We start from the raw sequence: 19,494 nt of genomic DNA, 5'->3' as shown, positions 1-19,494 counted from the left end.
TCTTTTGTGCTCTCAGGAAATCTCTCTGTAAAGCAGTATTTTGAAAGGCTTGTTCTTATAGTTTGAATAGTTAGCACATGGTAGTTTTCTAAAAATGCTTATAAAGTCTAGAGAAATCACTGATATTATCAAGTTATTATTTAAAGAAGGGAAAAATCCCCCCTCCCCAAGCAGCACCTGCACATGTGGGTTTTTTTGAAACTTTGAGAAAATGGAAACCCCTCAGGTCAACACAGCTTTTTGAAACAAGTTTCTTTGCACGAAGGAGCTGCTTTCCCCATGTGGTCACTCACCAATATTTATGAGGGAAGGTCACTTGGAATGCCACCAGCAGATGAAAAACAGGAGGAAAGGAGGGGTTTTCTGTCTTCACTGAGCTGGGTGATTCTGCCAAAGTGATAGCCGACATTGACATTACACAAGGGAAAGGTTGGCGTAGTCTCACAGCCCCAGCTCTGCTGCAGAAACAAAACAAAACAAAACCAGTGTATACTTTTCAAATAAGCATAATGTCAAAACATTAAAAGTCTGATGTCTGGAATAAAAATGACACTTTAACCTTGGCTTTGAAATAGCTATCTCAAACCTACTTTAAAAATAAGATTTAAAAAGACCCCTATGGAATAAAATGTTCTTCCATAAAATTAATCAATCATTTTAAGGGTTTAGTGGAAAGAAATGGCCATAAACATCTTATGTGCTCAGCTGGTGGTAGAAGGCAGACAAAAATTATAATTCTGATAAAAATGAGGAAAAGATGAGATTTGAAGTGAAGATTGCATGCAGAATACATGGCAGGGAATGACAGAAAATTTTATAGGTGAAAGTAGCCTACGGAAAACTTAAGGGAAAATTGAAGGATTAATAAGAGGTCCCCATTTTTTTTTTTTAAATTTATTTCATTTTCTCAGCATCTGTGCGAATTTTTACCTATACGTCTTATACGTCCTAAAAGAAAAAACTGTGATGAATAAATAAACAGCTCTAGAAATCTTCAATAGGGTCCTTTACCTTGCAGGGAATATTATCACTGGCTTTTGATACAATTTCTGCTGCAGGGAAAGACTTTCAAAGCTCAGAATGCTGAAGTATTGCCAGGCACTCAAAGACCCCCTGCTGTGCGCGTCAAACTAAGAAATCTCTCTGAACTTGTCGAATTAAAAGTCATCTCTCTCTCTCTGTAACCCCTGCATGAGCTGGGAAGCTCTGTCCTCATTTTTTCAGGCCTTCCATGATAAACAAATGGAGCCTGAAGCATCTTTATTCTTTTCAGGCACATAATTAAAATTCTTTTAAAAATGTAATTGAAGGCAATGAATTTCAAAAGGAGGTTCTAGTTAACAGTGAGGCTAGAACAGTTTCAGTAGGCCACACTCCTTTACCATTCAATTTTCTTTCAAAGGTAAAAGCAAAACAGCTTGTTATGATTCTGGGTGTATTTTTTTTAAATTTTGTTTGTACATCAATAGTTTGCACCAAACCTAAACATCTCAGCAGGATTTATGCTTTCTGGAATGTCATAAGACTTAATTACTGAAAAAGCAAAGAGAAGTATACTATAAAAATATGAATAAAGTAAAAAGTATTCTTGGTTTCTCTAAATCATTATTTATATATCCCCTAAAAATTAAATAATATACCTACTGAAGTATTTTTATTTTCTTGGCAGCCCTCTTTTATTAAATAAATATTCACAACCTTGCAAATTTTTAGAAATTTGATAAGGCATAGAATGGTAATTCTCTGTGATGACTATTGCTGTAAAACATTGTAATGACTGGTTACAATACATATGTTTGATGTTGTCAAGAAAAGAGCAAGTGCTGATATAATTAATGATCTCAAATGACTATAAAAGGAACAAAAAAACTATCTCCCTGGATTTGAATCCCAGGGATTATCATGCAAAATTAACTTAAAGCAGGCAGGAGACAAGACAGTGTTTCAGAAAGTCATTTCTAAGGTGACTTCCTAGAGAGCTTAAAATCAAAACCAATTTTATTTTTTTAACATCTCTTTTAGAGTGATTTTCAGTACCCCTCTCTGTTGCAAGCAAAAAGATTCAGTTTTTACCTGTTTCCTCCAAGCTATGTTTTTAAAACTGGTACTTCTGGCTATAAATGACCATATGAAATATAGTTTTTTAGAGTTTTCCCTAGAGAAACTAGAGATGGAGATGTTTTAAGGAACGTTATTTACACTTCTTGTAGCATTAAAAAAAAAAGCCAAAAAAGGTGTAGCAAGGAAGCACTACTCCCACAACGTCTGGGTAGTATTCTGCCTCTGATAGTTATGATGCCTCTGGGAGACCTGAGACAACACAGCAACAAAGCGGCTTTTCATCCTTGGAGGGGGAAGCACAGTATGTGTTCTGCATGGGTCAACAACTGTTCCGAGTAGTAGGGAGGTAGGAAAAGGACCTAGTCAGCTCAACTGGAAAACACAATGACAAAGCAGATCTAGCAGCAGCAAACTAGGGGTTTGACTACACCTTCAAGTAATACCTCTTCAAGTCAGATATTATATCTTTCCTAGGTTTTTTGGTTTTGTTTTTGTCTTATGCAAAACCTGGATATACCACAGTGCACAGCCCATTCCAGAGGTCATGCAGAACAGGCAATACAGAGAACAGTGGACCAAGGTTGACCCTCTGTTTTCTGCAGTTGTCTCACATTACATCAGCAGGTTGGAAACACTCACATTACCACATGCCCTCATTTCACACCCAGAACATGTAACATACAACTATCACAGATGGCACAGAGCCCACCCATTATGCTCCAATCTGGAAAAAATTCATAACAAATAATGGTTATTTGTTATATAAATATATAAATATAGTAAGACCAGACTGGCAGAAGAGCAGCATGACCAAAGCTATTCATTAATTTCTACCAGTGCATTGTTTACATGGCTGCAGTCTTAAAATTATAAACAATCAAAAGAATAAGGCAGTCCCTACTATGCCTTGTATCCTTATTACAAAAACCTGAACTCATAGCTTTCCCTTCAGAAAACTGGGGAGATTTAGGACAGTGTATTTATCATGTTTAATTTTACAGAATATCTTAATTGTCATGCAATCAACAGAAAGCATAGGAGTAATCATCAAGAAAGATGAATGAACAAAAAACATAAAAAAATGTAGTCAAATTAATATTTTCAAACTTCATTTCTGCTATAAATCTGAATTAATGAAAGCACTGTGATTACAAAAAGGAACTCATCTTCCACCACAATTTTTTCTGTCGAATGCAAAGAACATTGGACAAAACAACAAAAGAAACAAGATCTGCAAAAAAGAGACAGTATCTGATATTTAAGAAAAAAAACCCAGTGTGATCCAACATGAGTATTTAAAGTCTGTTTGCAGAATGAGTAAAGGCTCCTTAAAGTTCACTGAGCACTCACTGTGAAGTTTAGGGAAGATCAGTAGCTTAGAAAAAAGTGGCTACTGAAATATGAGTCACATTTATGAACAAAAGTGATCAAAGTCTACTTGGCTGCTAGAGTGTCTTCAGTTTATTCCACTGCAGTACACATATTGCTTGATTGAAAGGTGTGTGAATATAAGGCACCCAGGTCTATCTACAGTCACTGTGCCTGAAATTGTCATTTGTTATGTCTGACTTCCTTTATTGATTTCTTTCTCCTAAACAGAAGCTGAAATAATTTTTATAACACTTGGGAACACAAATGTTTACAATATTTACAAATATTAAGCAAATTTAAAAGACTAAATACATTTATATTAATGTCTTTTTCTCCCTCAAGCTAAAATTATTTTAAAAGCTGTGATAAATTAAAATTATTCAAACTTTGGTCCCAGTCATATACTGCTACTATGACAGTGATGTTATACGGACATACCTTACATTCTTACATGTCTTGAAGATTTCAGACACCTTTTTCAATAGAGAAAAAAGATTGTTTTTTATAACATTGTCAAATAAGAGGTTAATACAAGTAATTTATTACTTCAAATTACGCTTGTTGGTTATGAACAACTACCGTTTTTATGTTATAAAACTAATATCTGACTTGGGCAGAAAATTAGGATACCTATAATAAAGCTCTCCAAGATACAGTTTGGATCCAGTAGCTCAGTGCTGTGTAGACAGAACTGTTGGCAGATGTTGCCCTAACAATTTGGTATGAGGTAGTGCTACTACAGAAGAGGGAGTGAGTGAACGTAAACCCAATTAAGACTTCAACAAGAATAGCGAGACAGAATATTTCAGCTGTTCTCTCTCTTCTGCTAAACAGCCTGATTTCCATATCCTAAGACAATTTTCCAAATTCTGTAAAAGGTTATCATGCATCACAATTTAAAGTTTTTGAAGACTGAAATGTTCCTCTGTTTTATTCCTGTGACTTGATTCTTTAGATTAATATAGATATGAGGCTTCTTGGCTGTACTGTTCAATCATATATTCTGTAATTACAACAAAATACCTTTATATGACAGCTATAAAGCAGAGACTAATACAAAACAGTGAGGAATTCCTCAGTGAAATTTGCTATCAAATGACAAGCTGTACACATTTAAATAAAGATGTTAAAAATAAAAGCATAACCTTATAAACATGTTCAACCTCCCACATCAACATTGATTTTAGTAGTCTATATGAGGCAGTAATCCCAGGAAAAAAAATAAATCAAGAAGTATTTTACTTTGCTTTTTCTATCCCTCTTGGATATGGGCAATATGATGGCCTCCACAAAAATCTTAAACATCAAAAATTATCAGAAGTATTGAAATTAGCATTTATTTGCATGATGTATGAGTAGACGCTAATGAAGAGAACAGATAATCAACAAAACAGGCCCTAAAATAATTACTTTGCACCTAATCCAGCTACTAAGTTCCAGGTCTTACAAATAAGTTTAGAGTAGGAAAGAAAGAAGTTACTTATTTTCAGACAATTCTGTTTATATTTAAATTCCAGTATTGAAAGTAACTATTAATGATATGAAGGAAAACTCTGAGTGAAATCTTTCTGATGACTTTATATAGAACCTGTTAAGCAAGCATTTCTTCAAAAGGAGGTGCAAATTATAGAGTGCAGAAAGTCTGGTGGTCTTGTTGCTGTAAGAGCAAAGACAAAACACTGATAACACTGCAGAAAAACCTAAGTTTGTGTTAATGTAACTCACTCCTACCATATCTTGATGTATTTAATGCTTTCTTTGTGTTGACATTCTCTTATGAATAATCCTTGCCTATCGGTCATATAGGAGCCCTGTGACCCATAATTCCTGCTGCTGTACTCAACTTAAGAGCCTGAGAATAGGGAAAGAATGGACTAATTTCATTTCACCTGCAGAAATTTCAAGTCTTTCAAAAAGGCTAGATTAACACAGTTATACGTCTGAGTCATAGTAGCTGAAATCTACCCCATTTATATAAATGTTCTTTAAATGTTAAAAATCAATTGTAAAAGATTCCTGCACATTGTATATCTACACTGCTGTTTGTTCTCATATTTAGAATAACGCAAAATGGGAAAACAACTTACAGAAGGAATATACAAATAGAAAAAAAAATTGCATTTTTTCTCCTTAAAATATATAAGCAGTCCTGTTCTTAAAGCATATTCACAATTGCAGTATCTTTTCCTCTGGATATATTCTATTTTTCTAGTCAAGTTTGGAAGTTCTTTGAAACAAATTACTATGGCAGCTTCACCTTTATACAGGTTCAGAGCAAGCCACTGACGGCACAGAGTGTATCTGTCAAACTCATTGCTTAAGAACAGAATAGGAAACTGACACAGTTCTGACAGGCAAACACTTTATATCAGCAAGAACTTTATGTTAATTATTGCATACTCTTAGATTATGTTGATTGTTGCATAGTTCTTGTTACATACTCATGTAAACAGGACCACAATAAAAATTGTGAATTCTGAAATACCTTTGCAGACAGAATTATGACTGGAGAAAATTATGTAGAAAATGGAACACCTTTTAAAATTATCACATTTTCTACTGCAATGTTAATATTTTTATGGAAAATATATTAGCATAAAGAATTACCATATGTGTTAAGTTAAAGCACATAACATTTTTCATTTGAATTGACAAATATGTGAATTTCTTGAGTCGTAATAGATAAACAAAATGGATAGCCCATACAGTGCTTTCGGTGATTTTTTTTTTTTTTTAAGTGGTTTATTGTAAATTCTAATTGTGTAGAAGTTAGACCTCACTTCCTAAACCCCAGCATTTTCAAGATATTACCTGGAGCTGCTACACTATAACTACTCTAATTTCTTGAAATCCAACCATCATTAAGTTAGCAAACAACAGATGTTTAGAAACTTCTTCATGAAAAAATGTAAGTTCCAGAGAATCAACAAAGAATAAAATTCATAGGTTCTAATCTTGAATTTGCTGTATAGTGCATTTATACATGCTTTGCTTTAAGGACTGGATATTTAATATATTAAATCATTTAAACTCACCAACTAGATGCATATCTTCTGTAAATGTAGGCTTCTTAACAGTTATTTCTTGTATTGCTTATGATATTTATTTTATTCTAAATGAAACATTCATATTTCAGCAAAAGAATTTCTGGGTTTTAAAATCAATTTTAAATTGTATCCAGGGAAGAAACATAAAACAGAACTATGTATCTGCTCTTTAAAATGCTGCAAGCTCATTATGTTGTTTAGGGACTTAGGTGACAGAACAGATTTTAATGTAAATAAACTACTTAGTCACTGCTTAGTCACTAAGCACATAAGACTGCCTGCAGTATGAGTGGATTAGTTACAAACACAAGTTGAAATCAATCACAGATCATGGCACACACATTTTCTTTTTAGAATATTTCCACAAAATAAATTGCTCAGGTTTACATATGGTAGAGATGCTCACTGGCATTATTTTGGCATTTATTTTGTTTCCATATCAGTTTGCAACTTTGTTTTAGGTACGCATATGCTCAATTATATGGCAGCATATAATTTATTGATACATTATAACTGTAATGTGCTTGTCATAACTTCATGTTATGTGGTATGGGATAATTGGAAACAAACAAAATACAGAGTGATGTTTTAGTCACAACTTTCTTTGTAAGGGCTGGAAAGAGCTCTGTGATCCATGAGGAATGGATGCATATAGAGTGGATGTTCTATAGGACTCACTGTGCATTGCATGTGGGATTAGCCTTGAGCTCAGCTATTTGTCACACGTCATGTGGTTGATATCCAGGTCTTTTTCAAACTCCACTGCTTCAAATAATCTTTCATTCTAGAAATTGTACAAAACCTGGAATAAGTTTCTAAATAAAGCATATTAAATCTAAGTACTATATTATTATAGACTAGACTAGATATTTTCCTTTATTTTTTGTTTTCCTAATGTCAACAGATGTAGTAGGGATCATGACAGAACCATCGATAAGATCCTTGTTTAAAGAGTAATTCAGTAGTATGTAGCTCCATAACTGTAATATATTAAGAAATCTACTAAAATTTTATTTACAGTTTTGGGATGAAACTATGAAAGAAACAAGACTTTAGCAAATATTGAATTTAAAAAAAAAGGACATGGTAAAAGGGAAAAAAACATACCAGAAGGAGATTTTCATATTTGCCATTTTCTGCGATGGCAATCTGACAGATTCTAAGTGAGCTAAATAGTTTTCTTTTTAAACCAGAAATATGATAGATTTGATATTGGCTTCAGAGAAAGTTAAGCTGAAGATGGGAGTGCAGAGAAGAATCATGATATAGAGAAGTATCTGACTGGAGTCTGAGGTAAGATTTCTAGTGGAGCTCTTTAAATAAAGTGGACCTTCTGTACACCTTAATGAGTCAGGTAAAAATGGAGCATATCAGTGTAGGTTGCTTACACAATTCCTTTATTTTCAACAGATATAAACCATGAAAGTTCTTCCAGGAACTACTTTATGAGTTAGTCAACTACATTAATAGAACATAACTAAAAAATGCAAAATTCAGAGTCATGTACATATGACCTAAACAACCAGAATGTGTGCATTAAGTACTGTGTTTATGAACTGAAAAGGCTGAAAACATTCATTCTGTTTAGCCTTCCCAAATGTAATCTGAGAAGGAATATAATCACTATCTATAGTGGCAAACAAAAGCTGTTGAAGAAACTAAGTTCAAGATGTGAGAATAATTGCATATAACTGACAATAAATAGCACAGGTGAAGACTCAGAGGAAAAGTTCACACCACCCAAACTGAGTTGTTCTGGAACATTAATGCATTCTTCAGTACTGGAAACTAATCCTGACCAGTGAGATCCATTTATAGAATGTCGTTTCCTGAGACAGAAGAAGATTTCTTAAGCAAGAAGACATCAGAAAAAAATATGTTAAAGACACTCTAAAAAGACTAATTTTCAAAGGCACCAGACATATATTTTTACACATAATTTCAATTTCCAGTATTAGGCACCATATATGCTTCCACATCAGGTTTTAATCCTTCCAAGAGGTTGATTTAGACTGAGATATCAATTATTGTTTTTCTGAGTATTACACTGTGCTCTTTATAGCTAACAGCATGTTTCTTTTAACATTTGATTTCTTCACTCAGTTGACACATTTTACTTAAAACTTCAGGAAGTTTATCTAGATTCTGATTTTTTTTTATTTTCATGAAGTTGATTGTGAAAGGGGTGAAGTGACACATTCTATGCCAAGAGCAGAAAAAATATTATATCATTTTACAGTTTCTTTGTTCTAGGGAGCAAATACTTTGCACTAGCAGCTTACATCCTACTTTTTTCAGATTCATAAATAATTTCAGGGCTATTAGGATAAAATGGCATCAAAGAGGAGAGACTAGCACCCTAAGAAACCTGCTATAGATTGTGCATATTTTCTGATTTTAATTTACCCGAGCAACTATGGCAACCCAAGATTTTGTACAATATAAAGGTAAACAAACTTTGATAGTAATTTATCTCTATGAACTAGAAAAATCTGGAATATTTTACTTATTCCAAAATGACAATAATAAACTATTGTCAAACTATTGTTTGCTAATTTTCCCTCTTCATCTCATACTAAACCTTTATATCCACATGAAGTTAGAAAAATTCTTCCTTATTCTAAACTACTGGAATCAGAGCTTATGATTATAGATCTGTACTATTCTGCCCTGTTTTGCCTGTCCAGTTCTTATTATAGGAATTGAAATTCCAAGTTTTCTTAGGAGTAGTAATTTAAAAAGAAACTTACAATCTCAATAGATTGCTGGGGTTTTTTTACCAGGAATGAATTCTCTCTCCAGTGTACAATCCAGCTGAACTCAGTAGTTGGGAAAGTTGCACTTTCCCACAGTTCATTATCCCATTTCACAAAATTATTTTAGACTCAGGACTTGGCCTTTGTGCATTCCAGGATACAGCAATGCATCTGTGATTTAGTGCCTATTGCCCTGTATTTCACTTTACAATATTACTTTGCTGCTTGTCAAAAGGAAAATGTGCTCAACTGTATTTTACCAAACTAATAAAAAATAAGGAATATAAAAACAAGTCCAGATGTGTCTGAAAACCTTATAAAACCAGAAGGCAATAGTGTCTAACTGCCAAAGTCACCTCATCACCTGCATTCACAGCATTAGAAGCATAGAACCTTTAATGCTGGAAAAGACCTTAACGATCATCAATTCCAACCATCAGCCTAGAAACACTGCCACCACCTTCACCATCTAACCATGTACTCATGTATCCACAGTTTCTTTGAACACTTCCAGGGATGATGACTGCACCACTTCCCTGGGTAGTCTCTTTCAATGCTTTACAACCCCTCCTGTGAAAAAATTATGCTAATACCCAATCCATCTTCTCTGGTGCAACTCAAGGACTTTTTTTCTCATCCAGTCACTAGTTATCTGAGAGAAGACATGGACCCCAACCCCACTACAACCTCATTTCAGTTAGTTGTAGAGAGCAATAAGGTCTTCCCTGAGCCTCCTTTTCTCCAAGTTAAACACAATTTAGGGCACTTGGCCTTGTTGAATAACATACAACTGACTTTGGCCCATTAATCTGGCCTGTCCAGATCCTTTTGTAGAGTGCTTCTACCATCCAGCAGATCAACACTCCCAACCAACTTAGTGCTGTCAGTGAAGAAGAATAACTGCTACCTCTTAAAGATTCTCATTCATCACAGCAATATCCACGGAAGAAGTCAATTCAGGTGATACAAAATACTGTAAAATTACAAGTTTTGAACAAACTCCAAGTTACTAATTATCAACATCTGCTTTTCTTTTGACTGGCACAAATTTGAAAAACAACATCTCATTATTAAACTAAGTATAAAGAGTATTTTAAAGTAGTCTGTGCTGGTTGAAATTGTCTTTCATGAATTAGAGACAGCTGAAAGATGGCATCAAGATGGAACACTGGGGATTATTCAAATAATTTGATTTCAACACAGAATGTTCTATTTTTGAAGCATCGTGGGTGCTGCTTACACACACAAGTCTGAGAACAGAGGTAGTTTTGCATGAGCTCTATCAAGATATTATGCATTTATTTATTTAACCAATAGAAGTATCAGAGGACCTGGTTCAAGTATTGCATCCCTTGAATGCCACATTACAGGAAATAAAAAAGTATGTAGACCATTTTATGCTAGAACTCTAATACTCTTATGGTGGTTTTTTTCTTCAGTTCTTGCATTCTAGCTACTAAATATCTGACATTCCTGTCCCCTTTTTCACAGCTGATATTGAAATATCTTTCTGTGCAGTGCTGCATCAAGAAAGTTCTCCAAAAAGCAGCAAAAACTGTTTGGTTTTTATGGTGAAAGAAGAAAATTGGAAAAAAATATAACAGAAAGAGACTACCAGATAGCCACATATGTCAGCAAAATATACCTTATCACCACAGTTCTGATTTTGAAAATAGAAAAGTTCCATCTACAAATTGATACATACATCTATGTTATCCGTGTTTCCTTTTACTAAAGTTTTAGGATGTACTTTGAAGAAAAAACCCAAAACTCTATGACATGTGTGCATATCATTGAAATACTTCAGGTCAGAGAATTCAGAGCTGAAACCAACCTTAAGGAAAACTAGAATATTTAAGACTGTTTTACAGAACTGTATACCATATCTGTACTTAGACAGGTAAGGCCCAAAACATGGCAGTGTTTCAATCTCATTTATATTTTGTTTTAATTTTTGCTTTTCCTCATGACTATACATCACAGCCCTCAACCAAAGAAACTGGCACAGTGTACCATTTCAATTTAATGCCTTGGTTATACAAGAGCAAGATAGTGTTAAGAACAAATTACAGAACAAAATGCTGAAAATACAAAAAGGTCCCTATGATTTATAACACAGAGTTCGTTGCATTCAATTCCATACCATACATGCAGACAAATTTCTTTGTGACTAATTCATATGTATATCTCTATACTCAGAAAAATTCATATGTATATCTCTATGCTTCTGCAAGATTTATATTAACATTCTTAATTTTATACAGTTTCTTGAACAACTTTTTCTTTTTATATTTTTATATAATAGCTGTGAAAACTGATTCCGCATTTCAATAAAATAATATATGCCTAGAAGCTTGGTAATATGTCTTTCTTAATTCAATGAAAGTTGCTTACATATGTTGAATCAGGACAATTGCAATCCAACACAAAATGAAATCTCCATATTTTGAAGACAATATAAATGGGATACAGACCAAGAATTATTTGCACAAACACTTTAAATAATTCTGTTGAATAATTAGTGCACCCATAATAATTGAGATCCTTTACAACATCCTGTAAATATTGATGATGAAATTAAGGAAGATCACTAAATTATTCAGCCAGCTACACATACTGCTTGATCACTGTTCCTGGTATGGAAAAGAACCCCAAACTGTATTTTCTAGTGTATTCAGAAGATGAGAACGTTTAAGCTATTTGTTGGGGTTTGATTTGTAAATATGCTGGTGGATCACATACCTTTAATGCACATTAGATTTATACAGAGACACTTTTTATGGCTTCATAGGGTGTTCAAAGAATAGAACTCACAGTTAGTTCAATGAGATCAGCTGTGAGTTCTTCTAGCCAAGTGCAAAACCATTTGTAACCATGTGTTACCACACAGGGTATCGGTTTTTCCCTGTTGTTGATGCACTCAGATTTAAAAAAATCCATTTTTTTCCCTAAAAATAGGAACTTATTTAAGATCTAGGAAAACTTGCACCTAATAAGTTTCCATTAAATGGTTATTAAAATTATCAGACATTTATTAAAAAAATAGTCTGTATATCTAGCACAGAGTTGCTCCTAAGAGCAACACATACCAACATATATTTCAAATGCACGACATTCTCCTTCATACAAAGTCTTCTGACTGCTGTAATTCCATATAATATATCACATCTGCCAGTTTTCTCTGGATTTCTAACTTCTCCAACTTACTCTTCTTACTCCAGCCTGCAAGGTTTACGAGTACTCACAGCTAGAGAGAAAGCTGTGAGATTAGCATCATAACCCATGAACAGCAACTCAGAAGCAGTTTCTTCTGAACTGTACAGCTGCCATCTGTACAGCTGCCAACTGTACTGAAATGGAACCAAAACACATGTACTCTTAAACTACCTTACTTATTAAGATGAATACAGACAGAAATGCAACAGCTCTAATAACTTTTACCTCAAATATATATATATATATATAAATTATTAGTAGTAACTAATCATTTTTATTTATATATATATATATATATATATATATATAAATAAAAATGATTAGTAGTGCTCCCATTTGCTCTGACTACAATTTATTATATCCATTCCTAAACATTACAGAATGACAGAATGAACTAGGTTGGTAAAGGCCTTTGAGATCATCGAGTCTAATCTATTAATATTTCAAATTGCAAATACAAGTATGTTTCTAACGGCAAATTATATTAATCACTAAATAAATAATTAGATTTAAAACTATTATCAGGTAGAGGCTATGTGAAACATGGCTCTGAAAATCTTTCCAAGATCCAGGGATGAAGTTAAGTTCAACTGATAAAGCAAGGTATTAGATGTGTTCTTCTGAGATGATATCAAGTTTGAAAGCCAGCACTTTAAAAAAAGTGTATAAAAAAAATATAAGGATGGCTTTTTGACAAGTAGGTGAGAAATGGTCCTTTGTAAGTTAAATTTGAATTTCCAAGGGTAATCACAAAAAAGATTTAACATCCAACTTACATATTTATATATTGATACAAATACAAAAAAAAAAGCATGCATATGTATGCAAGTAAAATGCCAATAATTCTTTTGAATATAACTGTGTATTCAATTTTCTGCATGAACTTTGAGTGTTCCTTTCATCGTTTGTCTTTGTGATAAATACTATAGGGCCTGTGCACATATACGGTAGTCTTGATGTACAGTTGAGGGACAGAGACGTGTCTTTTTTCTTTAGATCAAAATCCACTTGGAAATTCCAAATCTATTCTGGTTCTTCAAAAGTTTCCCTTCGACGCCTTTTTTATTTTACCAGAGTATGGTTTGCAAAACAAGATCTTCCCCAAGAAGTCATTATTTAGAGTGATTTCTTTTAATCCTGATTAGATGTGAACACAACTAAGGTGAAATACTTAAAGTAACTGAACCACAACACCTATGTCTGATTGGGCAAGAACTGAGACTGGCAACAAAGGGAACTTTGTGTTTGATGTCTATTACAGGCCACCAGATAAGGATGATTATTGGTGAAGACTTCCTGCTCCAGCTACAGGAGGCATCATGGTCGAAGGCTCTCTTCCTGCTGGAGGACTTCAACCACCTCAACATCTCCTGGAAAAGTAGCACAGCTATTTGTAGTGGGGTGGAGGAGCAACCCTGCTGAGAAGAACTCAAGGGTGCTGGTGGATGAAAAGCTGTACATGAGCCAGCAGAGTGTGCCTGCACTTTCAGAAAGCCAATCATCTCCTGGGCCACATCAAAAGGAGTGTGACCAGCTGGTTAAGGGAAGTAATTGTGCCCCTCTACTCTGTCTTCATGTGACGCCACATGGAATGCTGCATCCAGCTCTGAAATCCTCAGCACACAAAAGCAGATCCAGAGGAAGACCACAAAAATGATCCAAGGGAAGGAGCATTTCACCTAAGAGGACAGGCATAGGTAATTGGGGTTGATCACCTTGGAGAAGAGAAGTGTCCCAGAAGACCTCATGGGAACCTTCTAGTAAGCAAACTGGGCTTATAAGAGAGCTGGAGAAAGAGCCCTATTTACAAGGGCTTGTAATAAGAGGGACAAAGAGGAAATGGCTTTAAACTGTAAAAGGGCAGATTAAGTTTCAATACTAGAAAGAAACTCTTTCCTGTGAGGGTGGTGAGGCACTGGGACAAGATAGCCAGATGCCCATCCCTAAAAATGCTTAAGGCCGGGTTGATGGGCTTTGAGCAACCAAATCTAGCTGAAATGTCCCTGCTTGTTTTAGAAGGATTACACTAAATGACTTTTAAAACTCCCTTCCAACCCAAACTACTTCTATGATTCTATGATTTTCAAGTTAGTTTTCATGGCCTCGGGCACTACCAAGCTATTACCAATCCAGATGCCATATACTCCCTTTAACAGAAATGCATCTGACAGACTATGTCTGCCACAACTCATAAGCCTGGAAATTCTAGGCTTGGAGTCTGCTTGATAGCTATCTAGAAATTCATGTGTGATATTGCATGGAGAAAGTAATCTAGCAAAACTTAATTGCCTTTTTAAACACAAATATTAAGGAATCTTAAATGAAATTAGGGGGTCACACACACAAAACAACCAAAAACTTTATCTCACAAAAAAATTAGACCACAAATTAATTAGATCCATTGATAGAAAAACAGTTAGCAGTGAGTTTGGAAGTGGATTCAAACACCTAGTGGAAGGAGACATGGAGCTATCAACACATACTTGCCTGTTTCCATACTATTCTATAGGTATACATAATTGATCAAACAAAACATTGTGCAAGACAGAGCTTTGATCTGGTCTCACTACTGTAAGTTTTTCACGTGTTTATGCGGTGTACCTCAGTTTTTCCTATAGCTAATCTGCAAAGATATATCAGGTGAGACACAGTCCGACTGCTATCCTGACAGAATGCAAGTACATTTTTTACCAAATCACTCTGTATTTTTATCATAGCTGTATTTTCAGATGTAGCATTTGAAACATCAGATTTGTCCAAAACTGCATACTCAGAATTCAATTTTTCCATGACAGCAAAAATCAAAGAATTCAGAGAAAAGTTTCCAATTGAAAGGACAGGGCTATGGTGAAAATTATACATTAACGTGTCTTATCTCATTATATCATCTCAGGCAGTTAATTGTAAACCAATATGCCTCAGTGTATATTTTACCATGTAAGACTTCATCAAGTATTCAGTCTAAAAGCTCAGTGATTAGATTTGTTTAACGTTAAGAGGAACCTTATGATTTATTAACCCTTGTTACATTATCCTCTACCAAAAATTATACTAATTATAGAATAAAAGATCACATTTCATTTCAAACTACCAGACTAACCTCAATTTTGCATTAATATGTCACCTAAGGACACACAGTACTAACAACTAATTAAAAGCAGCCAAAAATTATATTCCAATCTTTATTAGACCAAGTGAAATTAATTCACAAGTGTTTGTGACAAGCAAAAACACTGACGTGTGTGTCACAGAAAAAAAGGAAACAATTTCGAAGAATGTGCAGAGTGACAATAAGCAATATATACCACATGTAATAATTTTTGGCTTTATCATGGTCACACTTCAAAAGATTTAAAACATTCAACCTATGTTTATTACTTTTCATAAATGTTACTGTTTTCCTTAGGTGTTTTGAAAATAGTCACATACACTACTTCAAATGAATTATTTGAAATTTATTAAAAGTACTTGTTAGCTTTGAGTTTTACAGAAATATCTAATTAATGAAATAATTTCTTTAGTAATCATAAATGAATCAGAAAGAGCAGAATACCTCATTAAGAATTTATGTCCGTTATTTGTTATTTTTTATTTGGTATTATTATTGAACTTTCTCTTCCTGGAAAATGGTATCATATGGCACTAACTCTTCACCTAATTTTTTTTCTTTTAAGTCTTTTAAGTTTGCCTCTGATGTAAAACTATTGATGTGCATCCTACAATCCTGTTGATAACCTGCGTAGCCCCTCATTAGGCCACACTATTGCTTGACTCCCAAGAAGAGTGACATAAAGAGAATATACTGTTGTACAGTACCTCTCTGAATGAGACCTTTAGTGTGAAATAAAAAAAAAATATTTTTCAAACTTGCAAAGTATTTGAAGGCCCTGGTATGAATGAAAACACAAATGTACAGCACCTTAAGGGATTGTGGATCAAAACCCTCTTGGGGTTTGCCCTGAAGTTCTATTACCAGCTATCTCTTTTACTTGATCTTTTCAAATATTGGAAGAATTTTTTCAACTATCTAAAAAAATCCTGCCTTCAAAAGATCTGTAAAGACAATGTTATGTCTTCAAGTAATGAAAGAAGTTTGAAATGGTTTCATCTAACAGAATGGGTACTTTTTTTGTAACACTTTATGAAAAAGCCTATAACACATTCCTGGTGAGAACTCTTATAATCTTTGCTATGTACAAGACTCATAAATATCAATGCTCACATTTATAGAGACAATGTCATCACAATATGTTTAGGTGAAACTTATTTTTTAAATAAAAGTGCTTTATAGCTAAAACAACAAAAATAATCCTCTTTACCTATGAATGTATATGTGGTTATGAACAGTCTGAATAGCAGAGATCTAAAGAGTGAAAAAGAGTTTAATAAAATTCAGAATACATTTGTTTCACAAGAAAAGAGGTGCCAGGATGATTAACTTGTTTTGTTCATTTAGCACTGGGAATATATACAATAAAACCTTACTTGAAAATGCTTACTCAATCAAAACCATCATTAGACTACTCTTCCTGGGCAGCATGCAGAGTAAACTAATGCACACATGGTCTGCAGGTGTTGATTGGACATCTCAGTTTAAAATGGAAATAACATAAAATTCTTACATCAAACTACCCCCTTTACACTCTAGAACTAATGAATTCCAGAGGGACAGAGAAATACAGAAGATGTAGGATCCATTGAAAAATACAGGCTGAAGAGCAAAGAAATGGAAAAAAAAATAGGATATACCAGAGTTAAAAATTTTGGATTTTGTATCAGGCTGCAACAATGAAGTTTCCCAAGCATTTGCTGTAAGCACAAATTTGAACTAGATTTTACAGGACGCTGTTTCCAAATAAATACTCAGGATTACTGCTCCAGCCATAAGCTCAATATTCCTTAATGCTGGACAAATCCATAGATGTGGCTTTCAAAAACTTTTCATGACATAGAAATCAAAACCATATTTTGTTTGGTGAAGGAAGGAAGATGTTATTAATGACAAAGCTCATTTGATCCTTATCTAAGTATAACATTGAGAATAGAATATTTCTCTCTGTCTTTGACAAGATAACCTCAATCTGCACAGAGGTGGGTTTTTTCCTATGCTGTTGTTACTCTGCCAAGTCCTGTGCTTGGGTCAGACCAATCCCATGCAGCCCAACAGATGTAGGGAGAGTGGTTGGAAATGATCCAGTGGAGAAAGACCTGGTGCTGCTGCTTGACAGCAGCTGAACATGAGCCAGCAGGGTGTGAAAGCCAAGAGGGCCAATGGCATCCTGGATTGTATCAGAAGTGTGGCTAGCAGGACCAGGGAAGTGATTCTTCTCCTGTACTCAGCACTGGTGAGGCCACACCTCAACTGCTGTGTCCAGTTCTGGGTCCCTGACTCAGGAAGGACATTGAGGTGATGGAGCAGCTCGAGACAAGAGAAACAAAGCTGTTTAATGGTCTGGAGCACAATGTTTATCAGGAGTGGGTGAGGGAGCTGGCATTGTTTAGCCTGGAGAAAAGAAGGTTTGCAGGAGACCCTATGCTCTCTACAATTACCTGAAAGGAGGTTGTAGTGATGTGGGTGTCAATCTTTTCTACCAGGTAACAAGAAGACAGGATGAGAAGAAATGGTCTCAATTTGCATCAGGGGAAGATTAGAAGAGATAAAAGGAAAAAATTCTTCAATGGAAGGGTGATTAAGCATGGAATAGGATGTCCAGGCAAGTGACAGAATCACCATTCCTGCAAGTCTTCAAAATATTGTAGACTTGGAAACCTGGTTTAATGGTGAAGACGGCAGTACTGAGTTAATTTTGGACTTGATGATATTAAGGGTTTTTTTCAACCTAAACGATTACAGGATTCTATGCAGCTGTCAGGAGAATATTTCATACTATTTTGATCTGACATTTTGCTCTGAAAATAAAGAAATTTGTTTTAAAAAAACATATTCATGATTCCAGCCCATTGACATTCCTCAGGGACTGAAAGTTTAGGCATGTGTCTTTGAAATATCGACCACAGTCCTATTTAATTTACAGCTCCATTTGCTAATTGCTTAATAGGTCACTATATTTCTTAGTTTAACAGACAGGAAGGTTAAAGAGTGTCACAAAGTTAAGGGGGAAAAAAATCATACTGTAACCTTTATTTCTGACTGTTTTCAAGCAGCAACTATTTTGAACATTTGAAATTATTCCTATTAACATACTTTACAGACACAGTTGAAGCACACAAAAACTTTGGTAACCCTTCTAAACACCTTCAAATTTGAAAAATCTAAACCAGATTCCTACTGATGAAATTGAGTCAATGTGATTATGAGATGAAATTAAAAGAGAAAACCACTGTGTGCTGGAAATCTGTAGCCAAGGTTCTCATCCTTTTTTAGGATACAGAAACAGTCAAATCCTAGCTTTGTGGGCAGAATAGTAATGTCTTTTCCATGACTCAACAAAGAAGCTAAAAATCAAATATGTTTTGCATTAAGTAGTTTTTATCTACAGTTGGGATCTTTCGTGGGAAATACAATGCCCCCAGTGAACACACAAGGTTTTCTAAGTTTTATTCTGATTGCTTCTTGGTCTTAACCTTTATGCTTTTCTATCTTAATCTCTAGTATCTGCACAAAATATATGTATTTTGTCTAATTCTTCTTTTCCAAATGGGACATATATCTAGCATTTTAGTACTGATTTATGTATCATGAAAATTTGCATGTTTTTGCTGTTGTTTAATACTGCGACAATATCTGTAGCTACTGGACAATTTTTTGACAGTTTTTCAATTTTCTTTTTTGGATATGACAGAATCTAATTTTGAAGTGCAGGCTGTGCCATGATTGACAATGGCTTTTAACACTTTACCTTTATAGCATTAGCATTACTGTAATGAATAGTGAAGAAGAAAATTTTCATTTCTTAAATATCTGAATGGTAGGTCAGCTGTCACAGTGGCATCTGAAAATTTCCTTATATAGTAGAACTCAAGTTTTTATTCTATTTCTAACACATAATTCTCACATGAACACAGAAAAGTCTGAATTGAGA

At 34.4% G+C, this 19,494-nt stretch overlaps 1 long non-coding RNA gene across 1 annotated transcript in view; it reads right to left on the bottom strand.

Annotated features, from left to right (window-relative positions):
* Positions 1–311: 311 nt before the first annotated feature.
* Positions 312–19,494, bottom strand: part of LOC120498030 — a 186,037-nt gene continuing 166,854 nt past the window's right edge. The window contains exon 4 of the long non-coding RNA XR_005626620.1: positions 312–458. This is a non-coding gene — a long non-coding RNA (uncharacterized LOC120498030). The remainder of the gene's footprint in view (positions 459–19,494) is intronic.

The sequence above is a fragment of the Passer montanus genome, unplaced genomic scaffold (genome assembly GCF_014805655.1).
Source record: "Passer montanus isolate IOZ18808 unplaced genomic scaffold, ASM1480565v1 scaffold14, whole genome shotgun sequence".
NCBI classification, from domain to species: domain Eukaryota; kingdom Metazoa; phylum Chordata; class Aves; order Passeriformes; family Passeridae; genus Passer; species Passer montanus.
Note: the sequence above shows the minus strand (reverse complement) of the source record. Positions and strands in the feature narration are given on the sequence as shown.